Source organism: Macaca nemestrina, chromosome 6 (genome assembly GCF_043159975.1).
Source record: "Macaca nemestrina isolate mMacNem1 chromosome 6, mMacNem.hap1, whole genome shotgun sequence".
Classification (NCBI taxonomy): domain Eukaryota; kingdom Metazoa; phylum Chordata; class Mammalia; order Primates; family Cercopithecidae; genus Macaca; species Macaca nemestrina.
The window spans coordinates 58,662,855-58,687,031 of record NC_092130.1 but is presented as its reverse complement, the minus strand read 5'-3'; the positions used below and the strand labels follow the sequence as shown (position 1 = coordinate 58,687,031).

At 36.0% G+C, this 24,177-nt stretch overlaps 1 long non-coding RNA gene across 2 annotated transcripts in view; it reads left to right on the top strand.

The window, feature by feature from the left end:
- Positions 1–24,177, top strand: part of LOC105500041 (uncharacterized) — a 71,850-nt gene that overhangs the window by 20,238 nt on the left and 27,435 nt on the right. The window contains exons 3-4 of one of the 2 annotated variants that reach the window (XR_011624735.1): positions 166–285; positions 3,658–3,767. This is a non-coding gene — a long non-coding RNA (uncharacterized lncRNA). Of the gene's footprint in view, positions 1–165; positions 286–3,657; positions 3,768–24,177 lie in introns of those variants that run through there. The other variant, XR_011624736.1, reaches the window with a different exon arrangement.

Below are 24,177 nucleotides of genomic sequence, written 5' to 3'. Positions count from 1 at the left end.
TTTTGGTATCAGGATTATACTGGCCTCATAAAATGAGTTAGGGAGGATCCCCTCTTTTTCTGTTGCTTGTAATAATTTCAGAAGGAATGGTACTAAGTCTTCTTTGTAGCTCTAGTAGAATTTGGCTGTGAATCCATCTGATCTAAGGCTTTTTTTGGTTGGTAGGCTATTAATTACTGCCACAATTTCAGAAGCATTCCCTTTGAAAACTGGCAAAAGACAAGGATGCCCTCTTTCACCACTCCTATTCAACGTAGTATTGGAAGCTCTGGCCACAGCAATCAGGTAAGAGAAAGAAATAATGGATATTCAAATAGGAAGAGAGAAAGTCAAATTATCTCTGTTTGCACATCACATGATTGTATGTTTAGAAAACCCTATCGTTTCAGCACAAAATCTCCTTAAGCTGATGAGCAGCTTCAGCAATGTCTCAGGATACAAAATCAATGTGCAAAAATCACAAGCATTCCTATAAACCAATAATAGACAAAACAGAGAGCCAAATCATGAGTGAACTCCCATTCACAATTCCTTCAAAGATAATAAAATACCTGGGGATACTACTTACAAGAGAAGTGAAGGACCTCTTCAAGGAGAACTACAAACCACTGCTCAAGAAAATAAGAAAGGACAAAAACAAATGGAAAAACATTCCATGCTCATGGATGGGAAGAATCAGTGTCATGAAAACGGCCATACAGCCCAAAGTAATTTATAGATTAAATGCTATCCCCATCAAGCTACCACTGAGTTTCTTCACAGAATTAGAAAAATCTACTTTAAATTTCATATGGAACCAAAGAAGAGCCTGTGTAGCCAAGAGAATCCTAAGCAAAAAGAATAAAGCTGGAGGCATCATACTACCTGACTTCAAACTATACGACAAGACTACAGTAACCAAAACAGCATGGTACTGATACCAAAACAGATACATAGATCAATGGAACAGAACAGAGCCTTCAGAAATAACACCACACATCTACAACCATCTGATCTTTGACAAACCTGACAAAAACAAGCAATGGGGGAAAGGATTACCTATTTAATAAATTGTGTTGGGAAAACAGGCTAGCCATATGCAGAAAACTGAAACGGGATCCCTTCCTTACACCTTATACAAAAATTAACTCAAGATGGGCTAAAGACTTAAATGTAAGACCTAAAACTATAAAAACCCTAGAATAAAACCTAGGCAATACCATTCAGGACATAGGCATGGGCAGAGACTTCATGAATAAAACACCAAAAGCAATGGCAACAAAATCAAAAATTTGGCAAATGGGATCTAATTAAACTAAAGAACTTCTAAACAGCAAAAGAAACTATCATCAGAGTGAACAGGCAACCTACAGAATCAAAGAAAATTTTTGCAATCTACCCATCTGACAAAGGGCTAATATCCAGAATCTACAAAGAACTTAAATTTACAAGAAAAAAAAAAAAAAAAACAAAAAAAAAAAACAACCCCATCAAAAAGTGGGCAAAGGATATGAACAGACACTTCTCAAAAGAAGACATTTATATGGCCAACAAACACGTGAAAAAAACTCATAATCACTGGTCATTAGAGAAATGCAAATCAAAACCACAATGAGAGTCCATCTCATACCAGTTAGAAGAACGATCATTAAAAGTCAGGAAACAACGGATGCTAGAGAAGATGTGGAGAAAAAGGAACACTTTTACACTGTTGATGGGAGTGTAAATTAGTTCAACCATTGTGAAAGACAGTATGGCGATTCCTCAAGGATCTAGAACTAGAAATACCATTTGACCCAGCACTCCCATTACTGGGTATATATCCAAAGAATTATAAACCATTCTACTACAAAGACACATGCACACGTATGTTTACTGCAACATTGTTCACAATAGCAAAGACTTGGAACCAACCCAAATGCCTATCAGTGATAGACTGGATTAAGAAAATGTGGCACATATATACCATGGATACTATGCGGCCATATAAAAAGGATGAGTTCATGTCCTTTGCAGGACATAGATGAAGCTGGAAACTATCATTCTCAGCAAACTATCACAGGAACAGTAAACCAAACACCGCATGTTCTCACTCATAAGTCGAGTTGAACAATGAGAACACATGGACACAGGGAAGGGAACATCACACACCGGGGCCTGACAGAGGGTGGCTACTAGGGGAGGGATAGCATTAGGAGAAATGCCTAATGTAGATGACGGGTTGATGGGTGCAGCGAACCATCATGGCACGTGTATACCTATGTAACAAACTTGCATGTTCTGCATATGTATCCCAGAACTTAAAGTATAATAATAATAATAATAATACCTTTGTCTTTTCTGCAACCAGTGAGTTCTGTCCATACACAGTTGGCTTCAGTGAACACATTCTTTTCCTTTTTGGGCATACTCAGATAAGGGAACTTAAGTAGGGGACTTCCTTAAGATACGCTTGCAGCTGCACAGATCAGAGGATTTACACAAACCAAACACGTCCACAGTGGTAAATTCCATCTGCTGACACATGTGTAGTAAGGGAAATAAAACAATGAAGTAACTCAGGATAAGGACCCACATGCTCACTAGAGGGGCAGGGTGGAGCTGTTGTAAATTTCTGCTTTATGCAAATAAGATACCCAGTCCTAACTGTTTTTTTCACCTTATGCAAATGAAACACCCCACCCCATTCACTTTTGCATAAGTCTTTGTACTCAACTGTGAAATGCCAACCTTCCTTGGGCCCCTCCCCACAGTGGAGAGCTTTTCTCTCTCGCTTATTAAACTTTCACTCAAACTCACCATCGGTGACCATGCCCCTTATTCTTCTTGGTCATGAGACAAAGAACTTTGGGTAATACCTCAGACAACAAGACTACTTCACTAATATCTCCCCAACTTCACTAATTCTTTGTACCATTACTTCTAGGATTTCCCTTACTGATGAAGCATTGGCATGTATCAGTCATTAATCTGTCATTCTTTTTTTTGAAATCAATATCCAAGTCTTATAAATTTCACAGCATTGATATGTTAAATATATATTTCCATATCTACTGCCTTACTACAGATTCTTAATATCTCATACTAATGATATTCTCATAGTTTCCTAAGAGGCCTTGCTCTGTCTCCATTTATAAGCTCTCTAAAGTTCCCAAGTGATCTTTTTATAATGCAACCTGATCATACCACTCCTTTGTCTGGAGATCTGCAGTGATTTCCACTGTTTAGATTATAAAGCTAAACCTTTAACCATGGTGTACAAAACTATTCGTGTTCTGTCCCTGGCTTTCTTTCCAGTCCCAGGTCTACTTCCTGTGCCTTGTTTTCTCACACTATTTTTTAGCCTTGCAAAACTGCCTAAAGATACCCCAACACCATGTGCTACTTTTGGATACAAGCAACAGAAACCCACTGAAAGCACTTTAATGTGTATTTTGAATTGAATGCTCATGCTGATCATAGAATAGTGTAGACGGCCAAGCTGAAAATGGAAGACAATTGTGACAAAGGTATTAATAGGTCACAGAATCTGATATTGGAAGTACAATTCATGCCATGAAGAGTAAACTCTGAATTAGAAAGTCTTTATGAAGTTGGCAAATTTATACATGGTCTCTAATTTCTGTCTGAGTCTGCTCCATTTTTTTTTTATTTTGTTGACATGGCTTCTCTATTCAGCTCATCTTGCATAGAACAACATGATCACCATCCAGAGTCTGCAATGTCCTCTCGGCTCCAGAGTCATGGCCAACTGATGATTCTATGTCATTGAGTTAAAAAAAAAAAAATCTAGCCCATTTCCTCACTACCTGGCAAGACTTTAACTCTACAGTCAAACCATGTGTTGATTGTCTCATCTTTGTTTCTCCACTTAATTACCAATATTTTCCTTTATACACAAAAATAATTGAGCATTATTTCTCTGTGTGTGGTAGGGGCAGGGCGTGGTGAGGTATGGGGAATTTAGCAGTTTAAGCTAGAAGTAACAGGTGGGTAGGACAGGCATGTGACTAAAATCCAGTACATACACAAAGCCCCTGTGCTTTCATCTGGAATATGCTCTTCTCCTCCTTGTCTGCTGGTGATAACCATCTAGTTTTCAAAACACTGTACGTTTCCAGAGAACAAGGATTTTGTCATGCTCGTTACTATATCTCTAGCCTGGAAAATATCATGCAATCTTTAAATAGTTGTTGAATTAATGAACAAATATATTCTTTTTATTTTCCTATAAGGTCATCCCTACCAAAAAATGGCCACTCTTTCCTTTATACCCCATTAGAATACCCTTTATGCATACCTTTATTAGAAACTAAAATACTGATGTACTTATTTGAGTCCATCACTTTACTAGACTGTGAGCTCCTTGAGGAAACACCTTGAGAAAACACAATGTACTAATTTCTAACGTTTCTAATCCAATGTACATGGTGAAAAACAAAATGCCTGTTGAATCAATGACTGAGTAAATGGGCAACATTAACAAGCCCTTCACATTCACAGTGTCTTTCTGTTCCTCTTTTTTAAGAGCACTATTGTATGTAAGGTTTCAGGAAGCAGAAACAAGTAAAGCAGCACAAATTTTATCACTGTGAAGAACATGCCTTACCCTCCAAGCAAAAGTATTTTTCAGCCCATTCCTGTTCCTTTCTCTGCTGGCTGTCCACTGGAGAAACTGGAGTTCAACACACCCTGTCTCTGAAGAACACCAGAGAACTTTGGTAAAGATCCTGACATAAGACTTTGACTGATTTTTTCCAAAGACACAATTATAAAACAAGTCTCTATGGAATATACTACTTGGCTCTGTTTTAATATCCTTTAATCACAACACATATAATTCTTTTGCTTGGAGATCACATAAAGATTATGCCCAAAACAGTCAGATATACTGCACTTTCATCTCCTTAATAAACTTTGCTATACTTTGTCTTTTCCAGTAAATTACAAATGAGTCACAGTTTGGAAATAATTCTAAAAGAAATCAGTTTCCAAGCATGGAAGTGGTACATATAAACTTCAGTGTATGACCATCTGTCAGAGTTAATTACCGTCAGGGATTTCTTCCTTAATTATTTGTTTCTATAGCCAATGTAAAGCAAAATTCAAAGAGTGAACTTTGAATAGTAGCAAATTCTTTATATATTTACCAACTTGTTTCCAACACTAATTAATTTTCTTCAATATAAAATAATTATATATATATTTTTTCTCTATGAAACAAACAAGAAAGTGAAATTTTCTAAGTTCCATTCTCTGGAAGTAACCGTAGTGAACATTAATTTTTTTTTCAATAACTTGCTTTTAATAGCATGTAGGGTTGCTTATCATTTTTAGGTTTGCCTAATTTTATTAGGGTTGCCTCAAAGTTTTAAATAAATTTGGTTGAGTAAAACAGGCATCACTAATTTGCTTATGTTGATGCAGGGTCATTTTAAACATGCAATATAGACAAGCATTCTCTACAATAACCTTGAATAATTACAATGACAGCATTTTTTGCCCTCTTCTGCTTTCTCATATGACAGTGAAGTGGCTAATTGCTCTGCAACATAGCCTATTACAGCCACAGTTAATTAACTGCAATAATTATCTATGGGACTTTTTTGTATAATTAGAAAGTTTCAGATATAACAAATAAAATTTGCTTCCCCTTTTGAGGTGTGCAGCTGTGTTATATTCAGCAAACACACATTGTTATTTGTGGTAAGTACACTCAATTATGATTATCCTCTAGCACCATGAAAGTGAGTTAGGAATCCACTTGGGGACAAGTTACTAAAAGTTTTCTTTGAAATAATAGTCACACTCAACATGTTTTTCTTTTGAAAGTGGTGGATACGGCTGGGCATGGTGGCTCACATCTGTAGTACCAGCACTTTGGGAGGCCAAGGCAGGCAGATCATGAGGTCGAGAGATCAAGACCATCCTGGCCAACATGGTGAAACCTCGTCTCTACTAAAAATATAAAAATTAGCTGGGTGTGGTCGTGGGTGCCTGTAATCCCAGCTACTCGGGAGGCTGAGGCAGGAGAATTGTTTGAACCCAGGAGGTGGAGGTTGCAGTGAGCCGAGATTGCCCCACTGTACTCCAGCCAGGTGACAGAGTAAGACTCCGTCTCAAAAAAGAAAAAGAAAAAAAAAGTAGTGGATACTTATAACCATTATAAAACTCACGGTGTAAACAAAAAATAGCCTGGAGCAGGCAGAAGGATAATTCAGCTGCTCCTTTTTCATTTTAAATGAATCCTAGAGAGAATCAGTGTGGTTGAAGCCGTGCCCCACAACTGCCTACAGCAACTCTGTGCCCCCCACTCCTCCCTATGCCCCAACACAAAGCTGAAATCCCCTCACTTCACCGGGCTCTTGGGCTCTTTCTAATTTGTTAAGCATTGGATGAAAGAAAAAAAAAAAAAAAAAACTTCAAGAGAGGTAATTAAGTAAGGTCTTAGGAAAAAGAGTCATCACAATGGAATGAGACAGTTTGTCTCACTTTTTTGGATAGAATAATAAACTCAACGAGTAGGAAAACCTGTTTCTGGCTAAAATGATAGAGATGTGAAGGACAGCAATAGAACAGGCGAGAACTACGGGGTGGGAAAATCTAATGATGCAATTTTTAGAGAAGATATTGTCCTTTCAGAACCCCAACACCCAGCTACTCACTAGTTTACTGAATTTAGTGAAAAGTTATTTAAAATGGGGAGAAAAGGCAAGATACTGGAACCTTACTTGGAGATCACCTAAAGAATATAATAGGCCCGGCCGGGCGTGGTGGCTCAAGCCTGTAATCCCAGCACTTTGGGAGGCCAAGACGGGCGGATCACGAGGTCAGCAGATAGAGACCATCCTGGCTAACCCAGTGAAACCCCGTCTCTACTAAAAAATACAAAAAACTAGCTGGGCGAGGTGGCGGGCGCCTGTAGTCCCAGCTACTCGGGAGGCTGAGGCAGGAGAATGGCGTAAACCCGGGAGGCGGAGCTTGCAGTGAGCCGAGATAGCGCCACTGCACTCCAGCCTGGGCGACAGAGCGAGACTCCGTCTCAAAAAAAAAAAAAAAAAAAAAAAAAAAAAAAAAAAGAATATAATAGGCCCAAAACAATCAGATATATTGTACTTTCATCTCCTTAATGAACTTTGCTATTCCAGTAAATTACAAATGAGTCACAGTTTGGAAATAATTCTAGAAGAAAGTTAATTATTTCTTTTCAGGGAAACATATCTTACGTACTTTTTTAATCTCATGCTATTTGAAGAGCAAAAATTTACTAATAAATGTTACATTAAAGATTAGCCAAAAATTATAAAGTAAGCAGTTTACTAAATTGTATGGATAGTCTTTTTCCCTAACAGTAAGAACTTTTTAAAAAACATCTTTTAGCATTAGCCTATAGATAATCCTTGGGAGGATATAGGTTGAATTATGCTATCGATTAAAAGTATTAGAATCATAGGATCAATGTAAATTATTAGGCACAGGAAGATATACAAATAGCCAACACACACATGAAAAAATTTTCAGTGTCATTAGACATTAGAAAAATGCAAATCAAAACCACAGAATTTCCCATACTAGGATGGCTATAATAAAAATAAAACATTTTTAATAGAAAATAACAAGTGTTGATGATGATGTATAGAAATTAGAACTGTAACACATTGCTAATGGGAATGTAAAATGATTTAGCCACTGTAGAAAACAGTTTGACTGTTCCTTAATAAGTTAAATGGAGAATTACCATATGACCTAGGAATTCCATTCCTAGATATACCCAAAAGAATAAAAACAAATGTCTAAACAAATACTTGTCCACAAATGTTCAGAGCAGAACTGTTCACAATAGCCAAAAAGAAAGAAAAACTGAAAATTTCATCAACTAATAAATGAATAAACAAAATGTGGTATCACCAAACAATGGAATATGTTCAATCATAAAAAGAATAAAGTACTAGTATATGCTACTGATACAGAAGGTAGAAAGAAATTATTTAGGCAGATAGTGAGGGCAAAAGAGTCCTCAGCAAAGCTACCCTTCTAACAAAAAGCAGCCCCCAAAAGCATTTCTTTTCTAACAAAGAGCAGCCTGAAAAATGGAGCTGCAAATATAAATAAGCAAACTAGAAGCTTGTATGGGGTAATCCTGGCAGCTGCACCAATAGAAAAGGGCTATCTTGGGGCCAGGCATATCCAACATAGAGGGTACATCTTCCCTTTGTGTCATCATGGGTACAGGAACAAAGAAATGGGCAACATGGCAAAGCTCAGGCAGGGATCCTGCCTGCATAATAAAAGATGAGAGTGGAGGCTACCAGAGATTTGCACCCTAGTCAAATAACACACCTGGTGGTCTAACCAGTTTTTCATGCCCTATGTAAATCAGACACTGCCTCCTCACCAGCTCATCAATAAGACCCCCTGCATTTCACCAAGGATTCAGCAACCCATTTTTCTGAGTCCCCTCTCTGCAGCAGAGAGCTATTCTCTTTCTTTCACCTGTTAAACTTCCAGTCTCAACCTCACTCTTTGTGTCCACATCCTTGTTCTCTGTGGCCATGAAACAACAAACTTCAGGTGTTACTCCAGACAATGAAGCCATTTCAGTACCACATGAATGAATCTGAAAACATGATACTAGTTAAATAAGTTAGACACAGAAAGTCACATATTGCATGATTTTGTCTATATGAAACATCCAAATAGGTGAATCTATGTAGATAATAAGCAGGTTAGTGGTGGTAGGGGCTGGGTGGAGAAGAAAATAAGGAATAGCTGCCTGGGGGGTCCAGGGTTTCCTTTATGGTTGATGAAAATATTCTGAAGCTAGACAGAGGTGATAGCTGCACAACACTGAATTTACTATATGCCACTGAATTGCATACTTTAAAATGGTTAAAATGAGAAATGTTATGTTATATGTATTTTATTACCCAAGAAAAGTATTAGAAAAAGGAATAGAATTGAGGAGAATAGTTGACTTCAAATGAAAGTTAATGTCTCAAAAAAAAAAAAAAAAAAACATTGATTTTGATTTTGGAGTCCATAGCACTTGCTAAGAACATGCCACTTAGGAAGCTTACTGATGCTTCTCATAAAGCCCAACATCACACTTCTCATTGGTACTCTTTCAACCTCCAGACCGAGTGCTTGAATCAGTGCAAGTCATGTCAGTTTTGTGGCACTTGACAGAGTAGTTTCTTTTTTTTGATATATGTTATAAAAAATGGACTTTGCTAAAAACTTATTTTCATTTTAATGTATTCATTAAAAAATGGTGCTTTGTGTTATCAAGAAGTATCATCTCCTTAAGCTACTTTAACAGAAGATTGAAAATGATGATCCCCATAAGTATCTGCTCATGACTCCTGTTCTTCCTCTTCCAGAGACTAAATGTTATAATGAAGGTTTTTAGTTATGTTTTTTTTTTGTCTTAGTCAATGATCTCATGTATGAGGCTTAATGTCAACCTTAGCCCCTTGACATGTTCAGTAATTATCTTAAAATAACACTCACTGTAGGCCGGGCATGGTGGCTCATGTCTGTAATTCTAGCACTTTGGGAGGCCAAGGCGGGCAGATCACAAGGTCAGGAGATGGAGACCACCCTGGCTATCGTGGTGAAACTCCATCTCTACTGAAAATACAAAAAAAAATTAGCCGGGCGTGGTGGCGGGCGCCTGTAGTCCCAGCTACTCAGGAGGCTGAGGCAGGAGAATCGCTTGAACCCAAGAGGTGGAGCTTGCAGTGAGCCAAGATCACTCCACTGCACTCGGTGATGCTACAGTGACACTCAGTGTACTAGGTGACAGAGTGAGACTCCGTCTCAAAACAGAAACAAAGAAACACTCATTGTAAAATTGTCTATCAACTTTAAAAGGAAAACAAAGCATTGTATTGATATTTGTGGATATACTGGCCACATGAAATAATTTGTTTACTCATGGTAGACTACACTACCTTGCAGTCCCAAGCTGCCATGATGTTTGTATTTAGAACTTGAGATGAATTGTTAGTTTGAGAAGCAGAGGCTTCTAGTCACCAAAAATTCATAGTGAAAGAAACCAATTGCAGAGCTCTCACCATCTACATGCCAATCTGAGTGTCTGTACAGCAGGTTAAAGTTTAACCATTCACAGAAGTTTAGGCAAAAGGAAGAAAGTAAAAGGAAAAATAATTTTCCTGCTGCCCCACAAAATAGAATCTAACTATCAAAAACAATGCAATTCAGATGGTTCACACTGCACAGGAAAAAAAATGGCATTTACAATATGACCTCTACATGAATGTAGTGAGACAGAGTAAAGAAAAACAAAGAGCTGACCATTACGAGTACAAAAATTAAGGTTCAGAAGAGGAGTTAAGTTTTGGCTGGAAGGATTTGAGAAAGTGGGATTAGACTTCGGCTTTATAGTATGGTTAAGAACAGACTTTGTGAAGTGTCAGACATCATATGCCAAAACCCAGGTGTTAGAATGAAAGTAGTGTGTAAGGCCAATACTACAGAGTCAAATCTGACTGAACTCAGGAGGCCGTGTTGGGATATAGTAAAATATAATAAAGTGAGAAATGCAAGATGGGCCAGAGAATAAAGTTCCTTAGATGCCTAGGAGGAGTTTGGATTTATACAAAGGAAAATGGGAAAACAGTGATTTTCTTTGAGCTTGCCTGATGCTGAAATTCTCAGACTAGGAAGATGGCTTGGTTTCAGTATGCTGTATGAAGAGAAAAAAATCTAGTTAAGGAAACCATCTGGAAGTTGTTAGAGTGAGTTAACTATGCAATGATGAAGAGCAAAAATGGGGAAGGGATGTGGAAGTAGAGAAGGTACAGATTCAAGAGCCATCTCAAACAAACAATAGGATGTTCTCACAGAACAGGTAGAAGGCAGAGAAGACAGCTGAGGTGGCTAGCCTGGATTTCTGAGAGGAAGCAATGGGGAGGGTAGGAAAGTGAGGTTAATTTTGTTGATGTTAGGCTTGAGGCAATATTAGGTCATCTAATTAGATGACACATCAGGAAAAAAATACTACCTTTACCACTAAACTCAGTGTATTTCAAATGTAAAACAAGATAATATATATGAGCATATTTTCCCAGTTATATAAATGTAGGGTATGTAAAAAAGATATCTTGTTATTTCCTTTAATAATAATTATAACATGAGAAGGCTGAGATTTGAGGAGGCCCAAGGCTGGATACAACAGTGCATATCTCCTTGATGGGAACTAAAACCTCAAGCATGCATTAATTTACTTGGTAATGTGGTTAGATCAAGAGCAATAGGATAATAATGTTCAGAGAAAGTTCAAGAAAGAACTAACGCTGGAATTTCAACAGGGGATTTACATTTGCATACCTGAGTAAAGGTTGTGTTTTCTTTGTCATAGAAGTTGAATTTCACTGGCATCAAATTCAATATTTAGACATAATGGGCAATTCAACATATTGCCACTTTTTAACTGTTACTGCTGTAACACAGAGAAACATGAAGACATATACACAGAAGCAAAATAAAAAAGAATTAGATGGCCAGTGGTGTTACGATGTGCAAATCAATGGTTTTACCATATTCTCAATCACCCTTATGAAACTAAAATAATGGTTTTATTAAGAGATTTGTCTGTTTGTTGTTTGTTTATGTGAAGTGACCAGCCAGAGTGCTATGAGATTTGTTTCTTTGCAATTCAATAGTATCTGATTAGAGAAAATTACTCTGTTGATTTGCCTAGTGAAAGGGTAAAGGAAGCTGATTGTCCTTCCCTTTGATAAGTAAATTAAAACAGCTAAATTCTATAGAGACTGAAATGATGCCTTGAGTGAATTAATGGCTAAGACAATCAATAGGCTATAACTTTCTTGTTGGTAACAAGATTTAATTTAGAGCTTATGGCTGTTAGAATTCTGTTAGAATTCCTCTAACAGATTTTTTTTCCTGAAAAAAAGTTTGTTTCAGACTTGTCTTTTCTCATTATTTAACACTCATAAACCAATATAGTTGTGCTTATTCTGATTATTACAGTTTTTAAAGTACCTGATCAAGTCACAGAAATGAGATCTTTGGAATGTTACCCAGAAATTGTACCCACATTCCGTTTGTAATACATTCAGTAATGAGCATGTATTACCTTTAGGACAGCAATAAAAATAAGTACCATTATTGACATGGCAATATAATGGTATCACAATTCAAAAATACAGTAACATTTAAATGAATTAAGTCTTCTATAGCAAGATAAAGAAATAAAATGCTGATGTAAATACATAAGAAAGAAAACTATAGGGACATTTTATAGGCTAAGTAAAATACCATCAGGAAAATATCATAGATTATAAAACATTTGACTTTTGTGTAAACTCTTAACAAATTTCTCAATTTTTCTTGCCCCAGGCAGAATTTTTCTTTTTTTTCCTCACCCAATATTATATATGTGTGTGTATCACCTCAAAAAACTTACTGAAAGATTTCCGTTCCTCAATCAGCTCAGCATTCTGCTCCATTTAGCAGCTCTAAGGATTTGCAGAGGGCAAATCATGTCAAGCCAGAGCTAAATATCATAATTGACAAAGTGTGAATCAGCAGGTAATGACCTTCTATAGAAAATGTGCTTTTTTAAATGTTAAACCCTATCCTAATTGTATATATTTACTAAATATCTTAAATGCTCAAAGATCCAATGCTTATCTTTTTCAGCTTAGGATTTTTGCTCATCTTTAAATCATATGAAGTAGAGGTCTTTTTGTTTTTGTTACTCATAATAACGAAATAGAATGCCAGCCCCTTGAAGTCAGGGAATTTGTCTCACTTGTTCCATTATAAACCCAGCACTTCAAAAGTGCCTAGTGCGTTAGCAATTATTATTATTAATAGTTAAATGGAGATGCTTATATAAAGATACAAATAATTGTTGAATATGACAAAGCTAAAGGTTATGTCTTTCACCTGGGAGCATATCTTAATTTACTGTATTTGACTAATGTTGGATTTTATGCCTGAGTCTACATAGGCTGGATCACATGAAAAGAAAATTATCAGCGAGTACTAGCTAATAACTAAAAATGAAAAAAAGAAAACAATATAAAGCAGTCAACAACATATATAAACATTTATTTAAAAACAGTCCACCTCTGGATCTTGATCTCATCTCCAGAGATATAGAGGGATTTCTCTTGTAATAGAAAAGTTGTACTGAACACTTGTTAAACATGACAAGAAAGATTTTATTCAAGACAAGTGCAATAGGAGTCAAGGCTATGGCAGTGGGGTAGAGGGCCTGTCTGAAACAAAAGGTAGGAGAACTTTTAAATGCTGGGTTGAGCGAATGGAAAACTACTAGAGGACTTTGGTGTGGAGGAGTGGGGAGTTGGCTAATGTGAATAGGTCATCTGTATTTGCTAATTGGCTCCTACCCTTCCACAGAGACTAGAAGACAGTGGCCTTATCTTTCTTGATTATATTTCTAAGAGATGGCCTCAAGGTCTTTGAGAAATGCACTCCAGGGTTGTAATACTGGCAAGACGCCAGGGGAAGATTTACATCTCAAAGAGTCAGAGAAAGAATTTACAAAGGAAAATTTTCTTAGGTAAATTTTCTTAGGTAAAAGAAAAGGAAGGTCAGCGACCTAAAGTCAAAATGCCTGTCTAAAATTTAATAGAGCTGAGGGGAATATTAAAGTTCTCTTGGTAATGCACTTAGCACTAATTCAGAATTGTAAAGCTAGAGAATAGCTGCAAAATTAAGGAATGACTTATTGGTCAGAGCATGCTCCCTCCCTGGGTGTCTCCTATACAAAAACGGCTTCCTTTCAGCTGCCTTGATTTTTTTCATTTTGCCTTATTATATTCACTGAAGTTAGATGAATAAAACATTATTTAAGCCATCAAGCAGTCTTTTAAAATCCAAATATTTTTAAGACCTATCACTCAAAAATCAGGAAAATGATGAGGACTTCATCAATAGTATTGGGAATGAAAAACTAGTTTCCTAACAACTGACTTGGAGGCAATATAGAGAGGAGGTAATAGACTCCAAAGCCATGTTCAAATTTGGACTTCACTCCTTATTGTCTACATTTCCTTGTACCAGTTATTTACACAATTTTCTGTGTTTTCTCAACTGTAGGAAACAGACACACAAGTTTATTGGGCTGTTTAAGTAAATTAACATTATTCAGTACTTAAAAGTATAGTTACAGGGTTAGCTATTTCTATTAGCGTTTCAGAAATTGAAGAATTTTTTTTAAACTTTCAAAAAATAAATAGAAAATTTAAAAAAGTATTTCAAGTTGAATTCTGATTTGCTGTTTTGTATTTGCTCTCTGGAAGCAAGCCTTACTTTCCCTGTCATAAATTTTCTAAATGTGCCCAATTAAAATAAATTCTTACTGAACTAAGAAGGATAATCTATCTTCTGGCATTGATATTCAATGCTTTGATTCCTTACCAAAAATTAGCCAAAAAAAAAAAAAAAACAAAAAAACCATGTATTGCAACAGTATTTCCCACAGAAGCCCCAAATGTAACCATGTGATCATGAAACAAAGCATATGTGTAACCAGATGAACTTTCAACAATTTGTAGTTGAGAAAAAATCTGTCTTCCTGTACTGCCCTGGCTAGAAGGTAAAGTAGTAAATTCTTTGTCAGGCAAATAAATAATGTAGCACAGAAACATAATACATCATTATAAGTCATATGAATAATTATGATTAAAACTTACATGCAAACCTATTGCAGGAAATAAGGAAAAGAGATTTTGTAATCAAAAGTTGCAGTAACAGTCTTTTAAATTGTATATATGGCATATATACCACAATATGCAGATAATAATTGAATATTTTGTTCCTGAAATTATTTGTGAGAGTTTAAGTCTACCTTGCTTGCAAACAGCATTTTATATTGAGAAAGTCAATATTCATATTTGACTTTGACTTAGAAATAAGAGATATTGTGTTTCTTCCCTGGAATATTAGCAAAGTTAACAAGAGTATTATCAGAGAACTGTGTTTTACTTGTTTTATTTAAACTTATTTTGCTAAGTGATATATAGATACAAATAACTTTTCATTTTAATTGTAGATGTGATTTTTGTTTTATTTTCCCAAAAATAGTATTCATTTTTATAAGGTCCATGGAGAAACACTTCTTTTTCTGTATCAGAAACATTTGAAATTTATCATTATATATCAGCAATAGTTCTAACTTTTGGCTTAGAGAACCTGATTGAGCCTTGTGAATAATGATGATTATAATAATAATATCGAATGTTTGTATAGCTCAGTATGGTGTTAAAAAAATTTCACTTCAATTAAAGGTTGAATTGAGCAATGAACAATTCATGAGTTAGGCAGCCCCCAGTATCACAGCAGATTCAAAGAGACTCCAGGGATGCCTCATGGTCAGAACAAATTTATAGACCAAAAAAAAAGGGTGGGGGGAGTGATATTATAGAATTTTCTCCTTAGTTCAGCTGAAAATGGGGTCCTTGTCACATGCCCATGAAATATTAGACTTGCAGACACTCTGAAGGGTGAGGAAAATGGAATTTACTGAGAAAAAAAAGGGGATAAAAAGGAAACAGGGACCCTCAGCAAAGTGACTCCTGCTAGTAGAGGCTTCCCGCCTCACAGACTGAATTCCAGGTTCCACTCTGGGACAGGAAAGGCCAGGCTCCTCCTTCCTGCAAATGCCCGAACGTCCCAAAACTCCACCCTGTTCTCCCAGTGCACAAGCTGGAGTTTACCTAGGGACCCCTCCACACTTGGCTGTCTCAGTGACATACAGAAATCAAAAGTGAGGTATAGAAACAACTGGATTGGTTACAGCTCACCGTTGGCCTTATTTGAACACAGTCTGAACACTCAGCAGTGTATGAGTGGTTGAAGTACCGCTCGTGGGATGGGCCAAGACTCAACTAGTGTTACAGGTACATACTCCTAAGTTAGGTTTTCAATCTTGTCTATCTAGTAAGTTAGGTTGCCGTTCATCCACAAGGACTCAAATATAGAAGTAGAGTCCTTTCAGGCCATAGTTTGCTTTAACAATGGTTTTGAAAAGTATGTTGATACCCATTACCATATATACACCAGTCTGCAGTACTGTGAAATTGGTATTCTTAGATCCCTAATTTCGTTGACAAAGAAACAGAGATTCTAAGTGTAAATGACTTCCCTAAGATCATGGTAATAGTAACTAACTTCAGTAAAAGATTAGAACCTATATCTTAAGCATTTTATATTTTCTGAAGGAAAAAAAAAAAGTTAAAGTTAGATGTGTAACACAAGATTTTGAAAATCCTGAAAATTATCATGCTCTCAAATACCTAAATATGACACAGAAACTATTAAAGATGTCCACTTTTAAATATAGCTGAAGAAAAAAGGAAAAATCTCAAGAGGCTAGAAACAAAGCAGGCATGGAAATCACTGAATACAGCAACACCTGGAAACATTTGGTGATTTGTGGCAACAAAGAGCTTTTATTATAAAAAGCTAATGGAGAGTCTGAACACAGAAAACCCTTAAAGCTTGTGCCTCTGAAGAGATCCACCATTAGTGAAAACATAAGCTAGAAAAATAACAAAGCACTGCCAAAAGAAATAGCAACAAAATTTGTCGATCTCTGATTCAGTCATGGGTACAGTGATATATTCCCCCCTGAGAACTTTACCCTAAAGTAAGGCCACATGCAGGAATGATATTTAAATGGATTTAAATGGTTACTACTCACATGGTTTAAAAGTCTTAATTAATTAATTTGAAACCAACAGTACCTTCCAAATTTTGAGGAAAATAAAATTGAACATACAATTGCATACAAGGTGAAACAATCTTTTAAAAAAAATACAGATTGCAAGAATTTAACCAACAGGCTAACAACTGAGGAATGTATTTGAAAGAGAAGGAAGGTTATGCCAGAAAGAAGGTCTGAGATGAAAAACATGGGAAAAATAGAAAACGGCAAATACGAGCAATAGTTGAAATAAATATTTATACACTGCATAAAATAAAATTTCTATTCTCAGCAGTACTAGATAGCCTAACTGACGCTCCAACTGAAAACTATTGAAAATGCCAGAAAAAAATATATTCTATGGACTTTAAAAAGACATCAGTGAACTCTGAAGGATCTCTGAGGTAAAAAAAAAAGTATGAGAAAGGGGAATTTAGACTCTTAGGCAGAAGTCTATAAGCGATGGGACAAATCAAAACCATGGCCTGGGATTTTATGGCTCTGGAGCCAAGAATGGTTATTACATTTTTTAAAAATTATGAGAAAAATTAAAAAATAGGCAACAGAAATAATGTGGCCTGGAAGTACATGACCAGAAAACACTAAAATATTTATTATATAGCCCTTTGCAGAAAAAGATTGCAACTCCCTGATCTATAGAGTCCAGAACTTAAGTGGAGCCCTATATTCGTCATTTCCTTTAAGGAAAGTTGCCAAGTTTAATACTTGAGAGGGGAAACATCCACAGCATACTCAAATTGTAGAATCTTTTAGGAGAAACCCCCCAAATCCAAAGATAATGACCTCAGAGTAAGGGAGTCCTAACACGCAGATACATATCCAATGAGCAGCAAGGAAAATGATCTGCCTTGAAAGTAGTCACAGACTAAAGGGAGAAAAACTTTCCCCTAAGGATTTGCAACATTACGTTGGCTCTCAGGTAAGTTTGCATCCTGAATCCTGAGAAATGTAAAAAACCTGAAGTTGAGAATTAAGTGTGAAATGGCCCTGGCTGGAAAAGAGTATTTTCAAATGCTTGGAAGAAGCAAATATAAATCTCTTCTCAAGGGTCCCACTTTCAATTCAGACATCAGAGAATTCTCACTGATAAATGTTCAAGAAAAATGGTGGCTTTTTTTTTTTGTTATTGTACTTTAAGTTCTAGGGTACATGTGCACAACGTGCAGGTTTGTTACATAGGTATAAATGTGCCATGTTGGTTTGCTGCACCCATCAACTTGTCATTTACATTAGGTATTTTTCCTAATGCTATCCCTCCCCCAGCTCAGGTTTAATGAAGCATCTGACTCATAGAGACTTAAAATACTGGAATTATCAAACAATATAAAATAAGTATACTTGCTTTTTTTTTTTTTGAGATGGAATCTCGCTTTTGGTGCCCAGGATGGAGTGCAATGGCGCCATCTCAGCTTACTGCAACTCCGCCTCCCGGGTTTAAGCAAGTCTCCTGCCTCAGCCTCCCAAGTAGTTGAGGTTACAGGCATGCACCACCACCCCTGGCTAATTTTGTATTTTTAATAGAGACAGAGTTTCTCCATGTTGGTGAGGCTGGTCTCGAACTCCGTACCTCAGGTGATCCACCCACCTTGGCATCCCAAATTGCTGGGATTACAGGTGTGAGCCACTGCACCCAGCCACTGTGTTTAAATATATAAAAGTATGAAATATATTATACAAATCAAGAAGGTATAAAAGATGGCCCACCATAATGGTAATTAAACCCTAGAAGGCATATCAGAGACAAGTCTCTGCTCTGAACTCCATCCTACCTGCAGAATTTAGAGCTCCCAGTGTCTCAGGGGTTTCTTCCTGCCCCTGGTACCCTGATCTGTCCCAATGACTGGGGCCTTGGCACCTCTTTACCCTGTGTGACCCCTGACTCAAAAGTCATAATGAATCAGAGGTGATGGCATACATTTCTTCCTGGTATGTGTGAGGCTTCTTGTTCCCAGGTGATGTTACCTGCACATCTCTTCCCTCCTTCTAGGAAAACCATTAGATATTCTAGAGGAATAAAAGCACTATTCTTACTTGGTCTTATTATGGGTGAGTACTTAGTGGACTCTCTGTGTATTGCCAGGTAGTCACTGGAGGGGTGGTACTGGATAGAGAAAACTCTATTCAAGAGCCATGAATTCATTTTTCCCCATTCCTAGATAACACTTTTACTTTAGTTTTTACTCAGCATTTTATATTTTAAGAGACTTCTAAATTTGGCATTCATTTCCTCTATAAAAGTAAAAATGTAAAACTAATAGGTATCTAACACCATAGATAGCTACTATGAATATATATAATCAAGTAACCATATGTTCAAGAATTCTGCCCTCTGAGAACATTGACCCAGAACTGCAGTTTTAAAATGTTGTTTTCCTCTTTTAAATTTCTATTTTTAAATGACAATTTCTATTTTTAAATTAGTGGTTCTGAATGCCAAGAAATGAATGTCTCTATAATTAATGGAAAAAATATTTTACACATTGGCATTGGCAGAATTAATTTTCAAGTTAATTTTCACAGAGGAATTGTGGTTTACGCCATTCTCCTGCCTCAGCCTCCCGAGTAGCTGGGACTACAGGTGCCCACCACCTCGCCCGGCTAGTTTTTTTTTTTTTTTGTATTTTTAGTAGAGACGGGGTTTCACCATATTAGCCAGGATGGTCTCGATCTCTGACCTCGTGATCCGCCCGTCTCGGCATCCCAAAGTGCTGGGATTACAGGCTTGAGCCACCGCGCCCGGCCAGGTAATAAATGTTCTAAAATCTAAATCTCATCTTTGTTCATCCTTATTTTACTCAATATGTTTTGGCAAAGACAATTACCACAGAAATCATTCAGCAATGCAATGCCATAAATATCATAAAAATGCAATGTGTTTTTGTTGCTATATTTCTTTTTTTAGTACATATCTCTAAATAAATATATATGGCACCAAAGTCATTAACTAAGGAAAATCCAAGTCAACAAAGAGAGAGTTTATATGCTAAAAAGTCAAATAATGAAACATTTTACACTTCACTTAGACATGTGAGGGACACTCCATGTGCCAGTCATTGTAATAAGTGATGGCAATATTTAAAAATCCAGCCTCCTTTCTTATCCTCAAATAAGTGGTAGTCTAGCAGAGTTACTATAAAATAAATATTAGTAAAGAGTTGAAATAGTTAATCAAACAGCCTTTAATTGTAACACACACAGAGGAATGGTACCAACTCAGGTTCTATATATATATATATATAGATATATATATATTCAGATATATATATATATAGATATATATATATATTCATATATATATATTCAGATATATATATATAGATATATATATATTCATATTATATATATATATATCTGAATATATATATATATATATCTGGAGAAATAGGGAGAAATTATGATACCTTGGGATTGAGCTATTAGTGGTTCCAGAGGTCATGAGTAACTTCAACGCCTTGGAGAGAAAAACTGGAAAGTCTGTTTTGTGCAATACTATTCAAAGAGGCACTAAGGATTTGGTCTTAAGTCTCTCCCCAGACCACAGGCATAAAATGCCATAGATTTAATCAAAATGACTTCCTGTAGAAGCTTAGTCATAGTGGAATGCCCAATTCAACTATCAACTCCCTTACACAAGTATTATCTCTATCTTCCACAGTGAATGAAGGACAGAAAATGTATTCATTCACTTTCTTTCATCCCTACCAAGACTGCATTATTGAAAAACTGTTCCTCAGTTCTTTCCTCTTTTTTAGTTATTACTAATGAGTATTATTCAGGCATGCAAATTTGGGAAGAGCATTTGAGTCATTTTGGGTTCTCTACGAAGCAGATGCCAACATGGAATTAGAATTAATTAGAGGTAGTGTCTGTAAAAATGGAATATGGAAAAGTAGACCAGGAGAGCCTTCAGACCATGATACTGGTCTGACATCTGTGAGTCCCTTTTTAGAATGGAAGTTCTGTAAGTACAGAGAAAGAGCCAAGCACAGAGAAAATTTTCAAGATAACCACTTTATTCCTATAATAATAGTGTCTAATGTACATAAATTAGCTTTTCTCTTTGTTTTCTGATGATTTCTTTCACTGCTCAGGGCTACTTTGGGCAGCTACCTGCCCTTGAGATGAATAAAATGGCTCTGAATTCCCAGTAGTCCAAGTTGGAAAAGGTTTAACAACTCATCAAGCTGAAGGGTCATCAACAATTGCCAAGTATATTAGACACAAAATGGAATCAGAGTTTAATCTCTTACAATCCGTTAAGTTGGTGCAAAAGTAATTGTGGTTTTTGCCACTACTTTTAATTTTCTTTTTCCAGTAATTTCTCTTGATTATATTGTCTTTCTCCAGAAGTTGTTGTGTTAGCTTAATTACCTCGTCATCTACTATGGATATGAGTTAAAAGAAAAGGTCTTTGTGCTTAGGATACTCTCAAGAATACTCTGGGGGGTCTTATAAAAAATAGAATTTCCAAAGCTACCATTTCTTTTTACAGGCAAATTTCATCCTCTTCTGCCACTTCTTTTTCAGCATTGCTTGGCAATCTTGTTACTTTTCAGACCTGTCCTTAATAATATTATTCAAACACTTCATCTTCAAGTGTTTGAATTTTTCATCTGGTTGTGGGTCCCTAATACCAGAGCATGATACTTGTGAAAATGCTCATCTAGGGAGCTAGGAAAATTAGCTTGGTTCTTAGTGAAAACATGCAAGACTAACTAAATGCGACTCAATTTTACAAAATGTGAAAGAATGAACAAAAATACGAGATAATTATTTTGTGGGGACTAGAGCAGACATCACATCCTTATAGAGCTTATAGTATCTTATACTTCTCTGCCATATTGTTCTTAGGAGCATCAATATATTTTTTTTAGATCCTAATAAGTGTCCGTTTCTTAACTTATTTTCAATTAATGCCATTTTCCCCGTCCTGTCTTTATTATAAAGGGAAAATAACTATGCATTCTTATTATACCTCTTTCTTTCTACTGGCTAAGAGTTTCTTGTAATAAAATCTGAGAGTGTCTGCCGCAACCAATGCCCCATAAGTTAAACATGAATCTGAAGGGCTGATTCTTCCAAATTCTGCTATTCTTGTGACACATAAGCCATAACAACATTGACAAATTAGCTACAAATGATTAGATCAGAAGCCGGTGCCTAACTCAAGGGCAAATGTGTCTAGGCTGGAAATAAAGAAGGCCACCAGTCCTTGAGGTAGCCTGGCCTAAATTCTGCCTAATAGGGGTGTTCTATATATAACGGTGAAAAAATTGCCCAACCAGAGCTCATCTTTTGGGCCTCTGACAAAGAGACAGTCACCAAAATGTGTTATTATGATGTTTCTCAGAATGCTTATTGTATACTTCAGTTATGGCAACAATCATTTCCAGGATAAGCCATAGTTAAAAGGGGGGCAACACTTTTCATTTTTTGGTCCTTCATGGTTCTTTGTAGCTTTGCAGTAAACTTCTCTCAAAGGAATCCTGGGTAAGAGTGTTTCTTATAACCCTATAGAGTGTATCTACTGTAAAGTACTTATAGATTTATTAACTCTCTCTTTCAAGGGTCCCAAAGACCCCTAGTTTCAGTATTTGTTAGAAGGACTCAGCCCCAGAATATAGTCATACTCAGAACTATGATTCAATGCAGGAAAAATATATAAAGCAAAATTCACCAAAAGGAAAAGCATTTAGAGTGATGTTAAGAAACAAGGCTCAAGCTTCCAAGAATTTTTTCACAATGGAGCCACCAAGATATGTGCACAGGCATTTACATTTTGTGTTCTGGGAGGACTTTTTAAAGGGAAGAATGGAAGATCCTTGTGACCAGATTGGGGTATGACTACAATATGTAAAATAAAAAAGGGTATCAGATTTAGCTAGTTGGGTAACTAAGAAATGGTTGCTATTGATTATTCCTATTGAACTGTAAGAAGAAAAACAAAAAACCTTGAATGCCACGTTTCCAATCAGACACATTCATATAAATTACTGACTTGTGTAGTTGCTTAGATTAATTGCACTAGGTTAACTGCACTAGGATTAATTGCATCAGCAGACAAACAAGAGCTGAACTATATTCTAAGGAAGAATTAAAATAAAACATTATGCATGAAGATTAGAATAGAAGCAATGTTAATGGCCTTTGCTGTATCATCTACTCAGCTTGGAAAGTCTCACTTTTTCTATTTGGAGAAAGCCAGGGGAGTATGTTTGGGTTTTAAACTATCATCCTGAAAGGGACATCATGAAGCCAATGGCACAGCTTCAATCTGGGTTTATGTTTCTTACCTCCACTCTGGTCCTTAATATTAGATTTCACTTCTCACTGGTTACCCCCCTCCCATGTTATTCCACAATGAGCAGGATCTTAACTCTCCTTATTTTCTTCTAAAATCCACAGAAAAGGTACAATTACAATTGTATTGAATACTATTCTTTATCAATTACTATTTTATATAAACTTTACAAATTATAAATAATAAAATGAAAATTAGAATTTTTAATTTGGACTCAGTTGAGAATTAAAAACACATCTTATGTTTCATTTTAAGCCAATAAATTAAATGCTGTCTGAACAACTGCAAAGGCTTCTGTTGACCACTAGCAGAGGAAGATTCTCAGACTTATCATGTACCTTTTGGTTCAGAAGTTAAGCAATATCCATAAGAACAATTAAATAACTTCAAGGGTGCTCCCTAAACTTGTGCTAACTGGATTTGGATTTATAGTCTTAAATTCTTCCTAGCAGGTTTATAATCTTGACTAGTCTTAGAAATGTGTACCTTAGAAAAGCACACATAAGGAGCTTAAAGAGATATAATTTCATAAAAGAAATCTTAAATGGCAATGACTAATAACGTTCACTGAATCAAAAAAAGAAAAAAAATCAAAACCTGATTTAATTTCACATACCAACTCAGGACAGCAATTACACTCCCAGAGTTTTTAAACCGTTGAACCAAACGACATACCAAAATAGTATATTTTTCTTAATAATAACCATAGATATCAAGGTAATAAGAGCTATATTTTCTATTTTGAAAATTTTCATGTGAACAAAAAAATAATGAAGTGACTTAAAGGGTGAATTTTAAAAATCTCTAAGGATACAAGTTCGAGTAATCTAAAGCTTTACAAAGCAGTCACTTGAAGCTAAAATTCTGGAGTGCCACATTACAAAATCTAAAATCACATTGAAATAACACACACACTGAATAAAAATAGACCATGATTTTATTTTTTTTTTTCCTGTCTGTGTAGAAAATAAGTTTGGAGCACAAGTAGCAATTTCATCTTTTAAGCACATACTATAAAACTTTGGAAGAAGAAGAAAGATATGGCAAATAATCAACAACTACAGATGTTAATACTATTAATGGCTATTCAGTTTTGGAAGTAAACTATTTTACATCTCAGTTTCGTTGCAACTAAAATTAATACCAACTCCAC